This window comes from Microtus pennsylvanicus, chromosome 7 (genome assembly GCF_037038515.1).
Source record: "Microtus pennsylvanicus isolate mMicPen1 chromosome 7, mMicPen1.hap1, whole genome shotgun sequence".
NCBI lineage: Eukaryota > Metazoa > Chordata > Mammalia > Rodentia > Cricetidae > Microtus > Microtus pennsylvanicus.
The window spans coordinates 30,949,477-30,961,497 of NC_134585.1; the positions used below are offsets into that span (position 1 = coordinate 30,949,477).

At 43.5% G+C, this 12,021-nt stretch overlaps 1 protein-coding gene across 5 annotated transcripts in view; it reads left to right on the plus strand.

Annotated features, from left to right (window-relative positions):
• Tbc1d8 (TBC1 domain family member 8) overlaps positions 1 to 12,021 on the plus strand; it is a 159,731-nt gene that overhangs the window by 97,504 nt on the left and 50,206 nt on the right. The window lies entirely within an intron of this gene.

Consider the following 12,021-nt stretch of genomic DNA (forward strand, 5'->3'; position numbering starts at 1 on the left):
TATGCTTGGGGCAGGAGGGACCAAGTGAATGTGGTTGGTTTCAGGGACTTCCTGAAACCCAGTTGTTTACTTTGTGAGTTTAAGGGACTTCCTAGGATGGATTATTTCACCTCACTCTAGCCCAGTAGTTCTTAACCTTCCTAATGCTGCGACCCTTTAATACAGTTCCTCATGCTGTGGTGACCCCCCCCAACCATAACATTATTTTTGTTGCTACTTCATAGCTGTAGTTTTGCTACTGTTATGAATCATAATGTAAATATCTGTTTTCCGATGGTCTTAGGCAACCCCTATGAAAGGGGTCTTTCTTGACCCCCCAGATTGAGAACCACTGCTTTAGACCATCCTGTGTCTTAAGGAGTCCGTCCAAAATTGGACAGTTTTAATCTTGGAGCAAACTGCCACACAGCAGGGCATGTTGGGAGCTAGTGTAACTAGCCATGACAAGTTCACCACTGTGGTCTTGAGATGTGCTGTGCCCAGGCTAGGCCAAATCTATACCAAAATATTTTTCTCTTTTCAAGAACAATTGCCATAGTTGTTTACTGTGTGATTTTTGTTGTTTTATAAACTTTAAAAAACTTTTCTAGTGATTCTTAGCTTAAAATACATCTATAAACCTTTCCATATCCATATATATATATACACACATATGGTCTATATAGATATATATCTTAGGATATCTCTCTATATATATCTTAGGCTATATCTCTATATATATATCTTAAGATAGTCAAGAGATTATATATATACATGTGTATATATACATATGTATATTTGTACACATATATGTGTAATTTTAAGGTTTTTTGCTTGTTTGTCTTTTGCTAAACGGACACACTAACACAGTGCTTGGCCTAGGATCACATAGCATCAAGACCATCAGTGTCACTGTCTTTTCCACATCCTGTCTCTCTGGAAGGACTTCAGGGTAAGTAACCTCTTAAGGTGACAGTCCTGCCACTGTCGTCTTTTTATTTTTAATTATGCACGTGTGCCTGTGTGTGTGTGTGTGTGTGTGTGTTTATTTGTTGGTGGGAGTGCAGGTGTTGGAGATGGTCATAAGAAGGTGTCTGATCCTCTGGTGCTAGAGTTATAGGCTGAGGTGCGCTCTCTGGTGTGGATGCTAGGAATTAACTGTTCTGCTAGAACAGTACCTACTCATAATTGCTGAGTCATCCCTCCAGCTCCACCAGTGCTTTTTTCTGGATCTCTCCTGCCCCTCTGTTTTCCTGTAGAGGCACAGCCATGTTGAAGCTTGCTTCTTTGTGTCATAGGCTGTTTATGAAGGGATAGGTAAGGTCCTGTGGATTCTCTTCTGCCTTGATGAAAACCTTTGTTTCTGGGATGTATGCAAATATTTATTATGGGTCTTGGTGTAGGAGGTTCTTCTGTTCATGTGTTGCTTTCATTGATTAATCAATAAAGAAACTGCTTGGCCTGATAGGGCAGAACTTAGGTAGGCAGAGAAGACAGAACTGAATGCTGGGAGGAAAACAGCAGAGAGCCGCCATGGAGACACCATGGCTCTCCTGCCTGAGATGGATGCTGGTTAGAATCTTGCTGGTAAGCCACAAACATGTGGTGATACACAGATTAATAGAAATGGGTTAAATCAAGATGTGAGAGTTAGCCAATAGGAGACTAGAGCTAATGGCCAAGCAGTGTTTCAATTAATACAGTTTCTGTGTGATTATTTTGGGTGTAAGCTAGCTGGGTGGCCGGAACAAAGGGACCCTCTCCATTCAGCAGGGATTGATGTGAATGTGAAGACTGAGAATTCACGGGACAGGTCATCTATAAGTTGGACAACTAGAGAAACTCACTATGTAACTGAGAGCCTGGGGTGAGATGCCAGTGGAGTAAGTCTCGGAGTGTGAAGGAGTCCAAGAGGAAGAGGGCAGAATAGCTTGAGAAAAGATAGAATTCACTTTTCTTTTTCTTGATTTTCCAAGACAGGTTTCTCTATATAACAGTCCTGGATGTCCTGGAACTCATTGTGAAGACCAGGCTGGCCTCAAACTCACAGAGATCTGCCTGCCTCTGCTTCCGAGTGCACCATCACTGCCTGCAGAATTCACTTTTCTTCTGCCCCCGTTGATGTGATTGGACGATGTCCTCCTAGGTTCAGGGTGGATCATCTTAATGTATCGATTGAAACACCAGTTTCTTCTGGAAATATCCTCAGCGTTATGTCCAGAAATAGGAATATCCCTGGAATTAGAGATGGTGCTGTACAGTTAGATACATGGGCATTCCTTTGTCAAGTCTAAGCATCTTCCTTGATGCTTCATTTGTAGTAGCTGTGTGTAGTAGCACCAGGACTGTTAAGCTGTACTCCATGGAGTACGTACCTACGTACATGGATTTCTTTCTGTTTCTTGTTTTAGACTCAATTTATGTCCAGTTACATGTGAACGTGGCTCTCCTTGCCCACTTCAGTGAGATGGGTCCCAGATTGCTTACACAGTTAGATGGTTTTTCCTTAAAAACCAGTGAGGATTGGTCACATTTGAGGCCATCTAGGTAGTCTGTGTTCTCATCTGGAACTTTTGTATGGCTTATTCTCCATACTTCACACTGTAGTGGGCTATTGAGTTAATATTTGTCACTGATGTAAAGTCTGTAGTCTAGGTTATTTCTTTCAGTTAAGCACCAGCTGCTGAAAACACTTTTCCCACCAAGTTGCCTTTGCTCCCTTGTCAAAGATCGGATGGGTGATTGATTGCATCTGTGAGGGTCTGTTCTCTCTACTGGCCTGGGTAGGGGCTTGACCATCATAGCGCTGCAGAACAGCTTTGAATCATCTTAAATCTGTTCTCCAGAGTTTGTTGGCCCTTGCTTTTCCTTCAGTTGTCAATATTTATGAAGTAGCATGCTGGGATTTTTACTCGTGTTGAGTTGAATCTACACGACCACAATAGCTCCGGTGTCTCCCATTGACATTTTTTTTTTTTGGCTCCTCTTCCTCAGCATTTTGTAATGTTATGCATGTAGATCTGTGCATGTTAGTCAAGCTTGTGCTGGAGAAAAGTGCCTTTTACTATTGTCCGTAGAGACTCACTTTGTTTTTGTTTTTCTTCAGAGTCTCGACATTCATTCCTGGCACACAGAAAAGGAGTTGTCATAGGGTAACATGGTATCTTGCAAGTACTATACTTTTGGTTATTAGTTCCTTAAGGTTTTTGTTTTGTTGAGCAAACATGTCATCTGTGAACCGAGTTTTATTTCTCCCTTCCCTATCTGTGCACGCTTTATTTCCTTTTTTTTTGTCTTGCTGTGTCAGTTAGGACTTTCAGTATGTTGCTAAGTGGGAATGATGTGAAAAAAGTGTCCTTGCCATCTTCTTCATTGTCCAGGGATGTTTTCAGTTTCTTACCATTCAGTATGGTAACTGTAGGGCACTCTGTTTGTATGTTGAGAGAGATTTCCAGATTATAGAAATTTTCAACTCCTTGGTGGTTGGTTTTTGTTTTAATTAATCATGAGTGAGTGTTAGATCTTTTTTTCAAATACTTTTCCTGTACCAATTGGCACAGGAATTTTACCTTGATGATATTTTTTTCTAATGTATTATCCTTGTATGCCGAGTGAGTCACAATTGCCCATGGAGTTTAATTCATGTTATGTGATGTTGGATTCTTTTTTGCTGGTGTTTTGTTGATGACTTTCTGCAGGGGTTAGATATGGTAGCTTTCTTTTTTCAGTGGCTCCGCCAGTTTGGTTGTTTTAGGAATGCAGGGTTCCTGTCACAGTTGAGAGTGGTTTCTGAAGAGACTGTGGGGAATGCCGTCACTGCCTCTAAAGGTTTAGTAGTATTTGCTGGCGAACACATTTGCGTTGGATAATTTGTCAGGCTATTGCTATTGATTCGGTTTCTTTACTAGATAAAGGTCTGTTCAAATGACTCACTATTCCTTGAGTTTTGGTAGTTCATTTCCTTAAAGGATTGTGCCCTTTTGTATAACTTATTGAATTTAGAGGCATAAAATTATTTACAGTATCTCCTTATGGTTAATACCCTTGGGTATTTGCTCTAATTCCTCCTCCCAGGAGAATCTCAGCATCTTGGCTGCGTTGAACACTTTCTTAGCCAAGGATGATCCAGGTTCCTGATCCTCCTCCACCTATGGAACACTGGGATTATAGGTTGGCAGCCTCACACCCAACTTAGGCCATGCTGGGAATCAGAGCCCAGGCTCTTACCATGCTGGGCAGACGCTCTACATCCCTTGCCTTCTGTCCCTTTCTAGTATTGGTAACTTGTCCTTTTCTTCTTTCCCTGGTTACCCTAGGTAGGGCTTTGCCAATTTTCATTGATCTTCTAGTGTTATTTTCTTCTCTATCTTTTAGCTTTTATTGACTTCAGCTTTGATTTTTCTTTTGCATTAGGATCAGATTGCTCTTTGGCTTTCTAATGTACTGGCTTAGGTTATTGGTTCCAGGTCTTTGTATTGTCCTAACTCATGTACTTGATGTTGTAATCTCCCCAAGCAATCCTTTTGCTCTATCCTGCACATTTGTCTAATTTGTAAAATCTCACTTCCATGTGGTTAAGATATTTAAAAAAAAATCTCTTGAGGTGTTTTTTTTTATTTGACCTGTATTATTTGAAGTTGTTTAATTTCTAAATTTTGGGGAAATTCCCAGCTTGCTTTCTGTTCCTTGGCTTCTGGTGTAACTCCTTTGTGGTCTGAGGGTGTGCTTGTGTGATCTCTGTTCCTTTCAGACAGGATTTGTTTTAGGTCCATCTTGGTACCTGCCACCGTACACTTGAGATACACTGTCTGGTGCCCATGAAGGGGTCCATAAACAGATTAGATTCTGTGACTTGATACTGTTTGGTGTAAATGTGAACTCATGCCTCAGTGTTTTTCTGAAGGCTCGGTCTGCCAGTTATTAGGAGATGGTTGTTGAAGTCTCCAACGAGGATGCTAGACTCCTCTGTTTTCCCTGAAGTTTACCACTCTGGTCAAACGGATGTAGATGTGCTGTTAGGTAATTCGTGTTAATGACTGGTGTGCAGTCCTTCAGAAGCCTTCAGTGTTACATAATGCCTCTCTTAACCCTGATAGTGTTTCCTGTTATGAAATCTGTTTTGTCTAAAATTAACACATCTGCTCAGTTTTATCTGGTGTTAGTGTAGTATCTCTTGGTATGCTTACCTTCCTTATCCTAGTATTTAAATATTGAAACTTCTTTTAAAAAATTTTAAAATGTTGCATTTGTATCTATTCATTGTACAATTGGTGTGATGTTTCCATTGTTACTTTCATACAAATGTATTATACTTTGGCCGTGTTTGCTTTCTTTATCAGCCCTTGCCTCCTCCTCCTTCCCTTCCCTTTTCTCAAATAGAAACCTCTTACACGCACACACACACACACACACACACACACACACACACACACACACACACACTATTTAGATTTGGCATATGAGAGAAAATCATGTTTATATTTCTAAAACTGGCTTAGTTTGCTGAATGATCTCAGGTCCCATCCATTATTCTGCAAATGACAAGATTTTGCTTTCTATGGCTTTTGAAATCCATTTCAGTTGGTATATATTTAGACCAGAAATACATAAAGTCATAAATTGATTTTTTTGACTGACTAAAACCCCATTTTGTGTGTGCACCACATTCTTTTCTTCCTTCCGACCACGCTCCTGTTGGTGAACATGCCTTGCCTGGTGTTTGTAGTTCGTAATGTTAGTAAACATTAAGCTGGATGTGATGGCACACAACCCAAATCCTCAGTGCTTGGAGGTAGAAGGAGGAGATGTGGGGGGTGCAAGGTCAGCCCAGGCAATACAGTGAGTTTGAGGTCAGCCTGAGCCACAGGAGACGCTATTTTTTCTTTTTTCTTTCTTTTTATTTATTCTCTCCTGCAATGCATTCTGACTGCAGCCTCCCCTGCCTCCACTCCTTCCAGTTCTCCTCACAGCCTCTCCCTCCACACCTCCCAATCCCTGTCCACTCCCCCCTCCTCCAGATTCATTCCCCCTCCATATCCTCTCATAAAAGAGCAAACCTCCTAGAGATGACATCTAAACAGGACAAAAGATTCAACAAAAGAAGGCGAAAGCCCTCCGATCAAGGCTGGACGAGGCAACCCAGTAGGAGGAAAAGGGTCCTGAGAACAGTCAGGAGAGTCAGGGGCGGCCCATGCTCCCACTGTTAGGAGTCCCATAAAAACCCCAAGCTAAACAGCCATAGCAGGTATGCAGAGGACCTAGTGCAGACCCATTCGGGCTCCGTGATTGCCGTTTCAGTCTCTGAGTCCCTATAAGCCCTGCTTAGTTGATTCTGTGGCCTGTGTTCTTTCTTCTGTCTGTGAGCGCTCTGGCTTCTAAAATTCTTCCTTCCCCTCTTCTGAGGGGGTTCCCCTGAGCTCTGGAGACCCTATCTTAAAAGAAAAAAAAATTAAAATTGGTGTATAGGTACTATTTGCTTACTTTTAACCTTATCCTTTGTAAGTCTCCATGTGAAGTTCCTACAAAGTGGGATTTGTTATTTGAAAAATACACTCTGGAAAAAAAAAATCACTTTTAGTTGGTGGTGAACTAAGATCAAAACCACGCAAGTCATAAGTTGATGCAGTGGAGGTAATTTCTAGCATTTATCAATTGGCCTCTATTAACTGTCCTATTTTAAACCCCTGTCTGATTTTAACTGAATGCTTTATGTGAGCCCATTTGCTGTTCTCTCTCCAACTTTTCTTGGGCAAAGTCTAGTTTTCTGATCCACAGGATTCTGTCGCTCCCTGAAGAAATCTTTTTTTTTTTTTTTTTTTTTTTTTTTTTTTTTGGTTTTTCGAGACAGGGTTTCTCTGTGACTTTGGAGCCTGTCCTGGAATTAGCTCTGTAGACCAGGCTGGTCTTGAACTCACAGAGATCCGCCTGCCTCTGCCTCCCGAGTGCTGGGATTAAAGGAATGCGCCACCACCGCCCGGCACCCTGAAGAAATCTTGCAGGTTAGTCGGTAGGAATCAATTTCCCAAGTTTTGTTTAAGAACAGTAATTCTCTTTTAGGATATAAAAAAGTGTATTTTATGGATAGAAGTGCCTGTATGTAAGTGTATCACATGTGTGCAGCGCTCTCAGAGGTCAGAAGTGGGCATCAGATCCCTTGGGACTGGAGCTGCGGATGGTTGTGAGCCTCCAAGTGGGTGCTGGGAACTGAACTTGGGTCCTCTGGAAGAGCATCAGTGCCTTTGTAACTGCTGAACCATCTCTCCAGCCCACTCCAGGATTTAAAAAGAAATGTTTACTATTGTTTTCTAGACAGAAGCCTGCTATATATTCCAGACTGGCCTTCAGTCTGTGTTCTTCTGCCTCTGCTGGATTACTGCCCAGTACTACTGTGCAGCGGTCTCCCAGTTTTAGGGATGGTTTCACCGGGTGTAGATTTCAGGGCTGGTGTTTGCTCTCACGTGAGCTCGTGCCCTGCCGCTGTGCTAGATTGCAGGCTTGTGCTGCTTTATGTGGATCTTTCAGATCCGAAGGGTAATGGGTCTCTCTGGGTGTGGATTTGCAGGTTGGCTTTTCAATTCATTCTTGGAGTTCTCTCTCCATTTAAATTTCCTGCCTGTCCTTGCCTTTCCATTAGAAGGGTTATTAACCTGTTAAATAGGATTATTATAAACTCCCCATCTGTATCAGCATGGTCAGCATCTCAGTGATTGTGCTTTCTCTCTGAGACTGTTTACTTTCCTGCCAACAGTCACTATGTGAAAGCCAGTCACACTGCATTGGGTACGAGGAACTGAAGGTGTCATCAATGCCCTGGCTGGATCGGAGCATGTTTGAAGGTTGGCTACCACTGTAGACGCCAGGACTTTGACATTCCTCAGAAGTGCTCATTCTGATGCCCTTCCGTTTTTGGGTTCCTTTAAAGATTTTTTTTTTTGAGACAGTGTGAGTCTTAGTGCTTTACCCTCTCATATGGCATCACTGTACTAGGGGTTTTTGGGAGTTGGTTCTGTGATCATACCGGCAAATTGCAGTGTAATGGGCCTGTGATCTTCACGAATGTTTCTTGGTCACGCCTGTCCGTCTTTGAGGACAGAAAAGCCAGAGGACCTGGCCAGTGCTTGGATAAGGCTCTGGCCACTCCTCTGTGGAAGTCCAGGATTTTGATGAGTGCAGCGCACAATGCCTGTCTTCCCTCTATGCGCTACCATACAGTTTGCGAGCTTCGAGCAAGGGGCTGGAGGTTGAAACACACAAAGACACACAGAGAGACAGAGCTCCAGTCACTGGTAAGAAGCCCTTTTATTCAGTAGCATCACCGGAGGCTTATATACCCAACACAGTCAGGTGGGCCAACAGGTGAAAACCTCTGATCCTCAAGGCCAAGTCAACACGCGCTCGTGAAGCAGAGCTGGTAAACAGCTTTGACACAGCTTTCAGTAACTCAAATCAGAAGGAAAGTGAAGGGAAGAGCCGCTGGCGGCCAGGACTCCAAATGGTCTCAACAGATGAGGAGACTGTGTAGAGGCCATTGCATAGTGTTACTCTGTACCTTCCCAGCTTGGTGGGTGCCTGATGTTAAAGCCCATGCAGCCCAGAGGGTTCCCTTGAGACCGTAGTCTTGGGGTTTGCCTTTATGCACTCAATCCCCATGCAGCACTTCACCAGCGTCGCTCTCTGGTTGTTCCTGCAGTCAGTGGCTTGACCGAGAAGATCCTCCCCATCTGTGACTCTGGATTCTCCTGGATGTCTCTCGATTTGGTGACTGTGGTTTGATCCGTGACCTCAGTTCTCTGGTGAGCTGAGGAAAGGTTCCCCCTTCCCAGGCTGCTCAGCTTTTTCTTGCGTGGATGGGATGACTTCCAGGCTCCGCATGGTTGAACCAAAAGTGGAAGTCCCCTGTGGCTTTCTTCACACAGCCTCCCCACTGTCCCACTAGTTGAAGAGGCTGGGGTTATGTAAGACACTGACCTTTCAAAAGCACCTGAATCTTATGGGGGGAAGTAACCACTCTTTCCAGTCCAAAAAAAAAAAGTCCCTGCTTTTCTGAGTTGGTACCCACCTCCTCTCCATTCTCGTTTCCATGGCTCCCTGAGTCCCTCAGGAGGCTGGGGTGATAGCTGGGTGGGTGCTAAGTGCTTGCCTCTTGTGCACAAGGTACTGGATTTAATCCTCAGCACCGTCAATCAAACAAAGAATGGGTTCTCTGTCAAACTTGGAAGTGCCAGGGGTCTGTGTGGGTTGGGTGGATGGGTCATTGAGCTCTTTTCTAATTTTTCTTCGGCCTCTCTATCCCAGCCCATCTTTGCTAGACAAATGTCTTAGCTCAGTAGTCTTTTGCAAACACACCTTTAGCCCTCCTGCCTAACAGCTGCTGATCAGACCTCCTATCCAGAGAGGCCCTGCTCCCACAGACAGCCATGTGGGTTTCTTTGTAGTAAGAGTAGTTCTGGCTATACAGTATTGTGCCCTTTATCCTTCTCCCGGAGAAGGTTGTTAAGTGAGGGCGGAACAGTTGGAGGCTGGGTAGCATGAGGAGGACATCTGCCAGGGACGTTATCTTGCATGGATAAGTAAACATGCTAAGAGTCATAAAAGCCAGGCTTGGTGGGGGCACATCTGTAATCCTTACTCAGAGGGCTGAGGCAGGAGGATGGTAAGTTAGGCGTTAGACTGAGCTTGCTCAAAAGGATTTTCTCAGTGTTGGGTTTGGTGTAGCTGCAGGTTGCAGACTTTGTGGGAAGAATACTGTAGGAGTAGATTGTAGTCAGAAGTGATGGTGTAGAGCCCACTTTTCTAAGTGTTGATTGTATATGTGAATACAAATGGAAGTCTTAAATGTATATATACATTTGTACAAAAATATATGTGCACAAATTATATAAATATATATGTACCTATGCACACATCTGTGTGCATACACATAGTCATCTATATATTTGGTGTTGTTGTGGTTTTTTTTTTTTTGAGACAGGGTCCCACCATGTAACTCCAGCCGTCCTATAACTCATTATGTAGACTAAGTATGGCAGAGATCTGCCTGCTTCGGCTTTCCAAGTGCTGAGATTAAAGCATGTGCCACTATATCTGGCTTTTCTAGTAAGTTTTTATTTATATTTGAAAAGGTGCCACAGAAAATGGGTAAATACACCACTTGACCCTGAAGTGACCTGTTACAGAAAAGGATAGTACAGATGGGTCTCCACATCTGAGGGTTAGAGTCGGTGTTTTTTCTCTATGTAATGGTATAGAGTCGATCTGTGGAATTGGAGTTTTGAATTTGAACCTTCCCCTGGATAGGTGCTACAGTCCTCATGGGATGCTGGGCAGTGGGTGGGCAGCTGCAGCTTGCAGTCAGCCCCCAGGGCATGAGTGGTGCTCTCCCATGGGTGGTACGGTCAGTAAGAGTCTCCCCAGGCTTGTTCCCATGTAGGAACAGACCGTTAGGTGGGAGCAAATGCAATTGTCCACCTTCAGCTCAGGGCATGTCCATCACAGCATGAAAGCCAATCCTTTCTTTGTATCATATATCTATATCTAGACACACACATGTATACCATACATAGCTAGCACATCATGTGTAGAGCACATACATGTATATCATATATGTGTATGTTACATGTATGTTACGTATATCTCACACATGTATGTCACAAATGTCTGCCATACATGTTTTTCATCCACATCACACAAATACGCATATAATAAATATCACGAATATCATATCATGTATATTGTATGTACACCTTATATTTATATATTATGTATATCACACATATATGTACATCATATATCACATAGGTGTGTGTGTATGTGTGCATGTGACTCCCAATCTGTGAAGGACTTGATAGATTTTCCTCTCACAGCGTATTTCTGGAGCAGGTAGAGGTAACATTCAGTATTTTGGATGAGGCCCAGGATAAAGCAGTAGCAGGAACAATACTTAACACAGTGCTTTTTGTGATCCAGGCAGCACTTCAAGTAACAGACATGAAACTCATGTTATTCTCTCAACTACTTTTACAGGGTAGTGTTATTCTATTCTATACAAGGTAGTGTTATACTATACAAGTTATTCTTTTTTTTTTTTTTTCAAATAAGGAGACCAGAAACACCAGAAGTTTAAGCACTTTAAATCACATACACCAGGTTTGAATTAGAAATCTGACTTGTGGGATGCTGCTCTTTTTCCCAGGTCTTGTTGCTGTAGCTAATGCAGGTAGACCCCAGATGCTGGGGAAATGGGAGTCTTTTGTGAGAGTTCAGGAATGTGACCTGAGGCTTCTTGCCTGTGACTGCTCCTGTCTTAGTCACTTTTCTGTTGTTGTGTTAAGACACCATGACCAAGGCAGAGTTTATTGGGGGCTTATAGTGGCAGGGGACTAGATCCATGGCCATCAGGGCACGGAGCATGGCAACGGGCAGGCAGCTGTGGTGCAGGAGCAGCTGAGAGCCTATGTCTCTATCTGCAAGTAGCAGGCTGAGAGACTGCCAGAAGGAAGGAAGAACTGTGGAACTCTGGGTGAGAAGGGCCACTGAGTGTTCAAAGCTTGGTGCTCTGTTCTGTAGGAGAAAAGGGTGTGGAGAGAAATGCAGAGGACAGACTCGGCCTGTGAAGTCTCAGACGGAAGCAAAGACTCCACCAGGCCATTTGTGAGAAGAATCTGTGGTTCTGGTCAGCTGCAGCTTGAAGAATGGGCTGTGATTAATAAGAGACCAGAATTGCTAAAGTAAAACCTCTGCTTTGCTGGGACAGTTGATTCTGGTCTCAGTTGGAACTGAGAATTTAGTGGTTAAAGAGAGCAGCATCGCTGAGGCGAAGCCATCTGGGAAGTGATTCTTCAGAGTCAGTGCACTGAGTCTGCTCATGAAGTGGCCGAGGTTGTTCCTTGTGCTGACAGCTGGTCTTGGTAATGTGTAAGTTTCCCCAGGTGGTACTGGCGAAGGCATGAAGGGGTCGTGGAAAGCAGCTGGGGCTGAGCGCTATGAGAGACCCGGAGAGTCCATTGGTGAAGGTGCAGCCTCTGTAGCAGCTAAAGGCCTAGG